A 5220-nucleotide genomic window follows, 5' to 3' on the forward strand; every position below is an offset into this window, starting at 1 on the left:
TCTCCCTTCCTCAGCCCTGATGAGTGAATTCTGGGGTCTCCTCATAATAAACTACTCTCATACAGGTCCTTGCCTTTAAACCATCTTCTGAAAATCTGAATAAATGTGTAACAGGTAAAGAGATTGAATTAGTAACCATGAGACTTCCCATAAAGAAAAGTTCAAGTATAGATGACTTCATTGGCAAATCCTGCCAAATATTTAAATAATAATTAATGCCAACTTTTATAAAATCTTTCAAAAAAATAATAGAGGAAGGAACCCTTCTCGATTCATTCAATGAGGTCAATTTTACCATGATACTTAAATCCCCAGGAAAGGAAACTATAATATCCCCTATGGCTATTACACAAAAGTCCTCAACAAAATATTAAAAAGCAAACCCAGCAACACATAATAAAGAATATAGATTATAAAAAAGTGGGATGTATCGCAGGAATGCAAGATTGGCTTAACATCAGAAAATCAATCAACGTAATACATGATGTTAATAGAAAGAACAAAAACCATGTGATCACTTCAATAGACGCAAGGAAAACATTTAACAAAATCAAACATTTTTCAGGATAAACGTCCTTAACAAACTTGCAATAGAAAGGCCCTGTGTCATCCTGTTAAAGGACATCTACCAAAAAACCCACACTAACATTATGTTAGACAGTGGTGACTGGATTCTTTCCCCTTGATATCAAGAACAAGACGATACCCAGTGTCCTCTGTTTATATTGTACTGTAGGTCCTACCTGGACAAAAATCTGGGGAGTGACTTCTAATGGATATGGGTTTTCTATTTGGGGTGATGAAGTGTTCTGAAATTCGATAGTGAAGATGATTGCACAACACTGTGGGTATACTAAATACCACAAAACTATGCACTTCAACAGCATAATTTTTATTATATGTAGATTATATCTCTACAAAACTATTATTAAAAACAAAGAAATGCATTTGACAAAATTCAACATCTCATTTTTTTTATTTTGAAAAGCTCTCAACAAATTAAAAATTTCCTCTATCTGAAACACATTCTTGAATAAACTTAAGCTAACACCATCATTACATATCTAATATTGCAATATTGAAAGTTTTCCTCTAAGATCAGGATGCCCACTGCCACACTTCTATTCAACAATGCACTAGAAATAAACTCTTTTTATTCACAGACAACATGATACTGTTTTTCATATAAAATTGTAAGGAATCTACAACAAAGCTGCCAGAAATAAAGAGTAGATTTAGCAAGGCAATATTGCAAGAATAATTGTATTTTCATATACTTCCAGCATAAATTTAGAAAATGTAATTTAAGAAATACCATTTACAATAACATCAGAATCATAAAATATTTAGGGATATATGTAACAAGACACAGAGAAGATATCTGCACTTAAAATTACAAAATGCTGTTTAGAGAAATTAAAAACCTAAATAAATGGAAAGATATGCCATAGCCATGAATTGGAAATGATTAAGATGTCAATTTTTCCCAATTTAGTCCATACTTTTAATGCAACCCTGATCAATATCCATTTCTTTATAGGAATTGAGAAGTTGATTCTAAAATTCATACGGACATGCAAATGACCAAGAATAGCCATAATATATTTAAAAAGAAAAACATCTTTGGGGTGCCAACACTGCCTGATTCCAAGACTCCCTGTAATGCTACAATAATACACCAGCTTGATATGAGCTTAAGGATAGGCAAATAGGTCAGAGAAACGGTATTCTGAGTCTGGAAATAAAACAAACACAACTGATTTTTGGCAAAGATGCCAAAACAAATTATTAGAGAAAAAAATATTTTCAACAAATGTTGCTGGATCAAGTAGATAAATAATAGGAAAAAAATGAACCAAAATATATCCTTGTTAACAAAAATTAATTTGAGATCAGGATCATAAAATTCAAGGTAAATGCTAAAACCATAAAACTTCTTTTAGAAGAAAATAGAGAATATTTTTGCAACTGGTTGGTCAGCAAAAATTTCTTAAATGGAACACCAAAAGTACTAATCATGAAAGAAAGCAATGATAAAATATTTTCATGAAAAATTTTAAAGCATCAGTTAGCCTAAACACTAGTAACAAAATGTGAAAAGGCAAGCTACATACCAGAAGAAACTATTCACACTACCTATACCTGCAAAGGGTTTTATAAAGAATGCTGAAGAAAGCTTACAACTCAATACTAAAACACAAGCAAAAACAAAGATAAGCCAATCGAATATACAGACAAAAGATTTGAGCAGATATTTAACAAAAGAATATAAACAAATGGTTAATAGCCACATGGAAATGTTAGCATCATTAGGGAAAGGCAAACCAAAATCACAAAGTATTACTTTATGCCTGCTAGGATAGCTAAAATTTAGACTCTCACCAACAAATGTTGATGAAAATATGGTGCAATTTGTACTTTTCCATGTTGCTGGTGGGAATGTAAAATGATTCAACTACTTTAGGAAATCTCTTATGAATTTATACCTCCCCTCTAGTTAGGCCATTCTGCTCCTAAAATGTAAGTCCATAAACAAAGACATGAACTAGAATGTTTAGAGCAGCTTTATTCATAATAAACCAAACCCACAAACAACTCCAAATTCCAAGAGAGTGGATAAAGAAATTGTGATATGCTCTTGCAATAGAATACTAGTCATCAAAAAAATTACATGAACAACGTATCCATGATCACAGGTTACATCTGGCAGGAAGCAGCCACTGAAGAGGTAGGACTGACTGCAGGACAGTATTGGAAAGTAACACCTGAGGAGAGAAGAGAAAACTTGATTGGTCAAGACGTCTCATGCCTTTTCATTCCTGAAAGTCTGTGTCAGCTCAATGGAGAGCTCATGAGCAAGGACTTCCCATTAGAGGGGCTCTGCATAAGGCTTTACTATCATTGGCAGAGGCCATCTGAATAACAGCATGACCTCAACCTATTTCTGCCTTGATTTTCCCTCAAGGAAAGTGTAAACTGGACTGAAAGCTGAGGTGGATCCTGAAGGAGCTTCAGGTAGAGGCTATCAGCTAACCAGAATTCTTGCAGCTGGACAGTGAGTTCTTTCTCAGTGGGGGAATCAGAACAGAATTCTGGATTATTCTGAACCTCAACACACATGGATTATTCTGAACCTCATTTTTGAGTAAATGAAATTAGACACAAAACCGGATATACTCTACGATTCCATTCATATGACATTCAAAATCAGGCATAACTATGTATATAGAAATCAGAATAGTGTCCCAGTCATCTTATGCCTATCTTTTTGTTTCGATTTCCAGTTTCTTTGATCTCATGTTCTTGTCATTTCTTATTTAACTTTTTCAATTTAGTAAATTCCTGAATACATTTGCAAAGATGATAATTTTTGAGAAATTGCATATCTGATAGTGTATTTTTGTATCTTCACATTGGATTCATAATTGTCCCAGTACTGAATTCTATGATAAAACCAAGATTTCCTCAGAATTTTAAAATCATTACTCTTTTTTGTTTTCTGACTGCCAATGTTGCTATTGAGAATCTCCTGACTTTGTATGAAAACTCTATATAAGAACTATCTTCTTATTCTTCTCTCTGCAAACTTTGAGCTCTTCACTTAATATTTTTGATTATGAAAATTTAATGATGATTATGTATTTCCACATTATTTTAACATAGCTATTGTAATACTTATTTGATAATTTTCTTCCATCTCTTTTTTTCTATTTTCTCTTTCTAAAATTCATTAGTCAGATGTTTTATCTCCTGTGTCAAATCTCTAACCATTAAAAAAATATGGTTTTCTGGGGCGCCTGGGTGGCGCAGTCGGTTAAGCGTCCGACTTCAGCCAGGTCACGATCTCGCGGTCCGGTCCGTGAGTTCGAGCCCCGCATCAGGCTCTGGGCTGATGGTTCGGAGCCTGGAGCCTGTTTCCGATTCTGTGTCTCCCTCTCTCTCTGCCCCTTCCCCGTTCATGCTCTGTCTCTCTCTGTCCCAAAAATAAATAAAAAACGTTGAAAAAAAATTAAAAAAAAAAAAAAATATGGTTTTCTCCCATTGTCTCATTATCTTTTTTTGTTATTCTCTATAAGATTTTCTTAACTTGTATCTCATTATTCCACCTTAAAATAAATCATGCATATTATATTTCAGTAATATGATAGAAGTAGTCTGATAGAAACACCTATGTGTTAGATCAACAACCCCACTAATGTATATCTATCTACTCCTATATGCTTCTCTTCCCTCTGGGTACAATGAAAGAATTGTCTGTCCTCCCAGCTAAGGTCATACCACTGCTTCATTTGTTTACTTATGTTTTCATTCATGTATTTGTGCATATGTTTATTTAACAAATATTTATTATATGCCTGTTTCCTAACTCTCTTGTAGGTGGGACAACAACAAACAGTCTTACTTGCGGGGCCAAGAAGACAATAAAAACAACTACAACAAATTACCCTTGATGGTAAATTGAAACATGGTAACTCCAGTCCTTTACAGGTTTAAGTTTATTATTTATTTTGAGAGAGAGAGAGTGAGCGGGCACAAATGGGAGAGGGAATCCCAAGTAGGCTCAGCATGTCAGTGCAGATATGGAGCTCGAACTCATGAACTGTGAGATCAAGACCTGAGCATAAGTCGGACACTTGACTGACTGAGCCACCTAGGCGCCCAGTCCTTTGCATGTTTTGAAGGATATCGCTCCTATAACCACTCCCCTCATCTCTTGCATCATCAGCTTCAATTTCCACTGATTGATTTCTATCAGCAAATAAACATGCTACAATACATCCCAACAGGAAAAAAATTCATATACTTTTGTTGTTCCCGTCTATTGGCATGATTTTTCTGCTACTAGAATCTGTTGTCTGTACTCTGTACCATCCTTTCCCATGACCTTGCTTCTTTCTCACTCCATCACATTATGAAACTGCTATTATCCAGTTGCCAACACAAATGGCCAATTCTAATTTTTAAAAAATTTTTAACGTTTATTTATTATTGAGAGACAGAGAGACAGAGCATGAGAAGGGGAGGGGCAGAGAGAGGAGGAGACACAGAATCCGAAGCAGGCTCCAGGCTCTGAGCCATCAGCAGAGCCCGACACGGGGCTCGAACTCACAAACTGTGAGATCATGACATGAGCTGAAGTTGGATGCTCAACCGACTGAACCACCCAGGTGCCCCACAAATGGACAATTCTTAATCCTACCATCACCTCATCTTCACAGT

The 5220-nt window shown here is 35.2% G+C and overlaps 1 long non-coding RNA gene across 1 annotated transcript in view; it reads right to left on the reverse strand.

Annotated features, from left to right (window-relative positions):
- Positions 1-2546: 2546 nt before the first annotated feature.
- Positions 2547-5220, reverse strand: part of LOC131493425 (uncharacterized) — a 25824-nt gene continuing 23150 nt past the window's right edge. The window contains exon 2 of the long non-coding RNA XR_009252662.1: positions 2547-2765. This is a non-coding gene — a long non-coding RNA (uncharacterized LOC131493425). The remainder of the gene's footprint in view (positions 2766-5220) is intronic.

This window comes from Neofelis nebulosa, chromosome 2 (genome assembly GCF_028018385.1).
Source record: "Neofelis nebulosa isolate mNeoNeb1 chromosome 2, mNeoNeb1.pri, whole genome shotgun sequence".
Classification (NCBI taxonomy): Eukaryota; Metazoa; Chordata; class Mammalia; order Carnivora; family Felidae; genus Neofelis; species Neofelis nebulosa.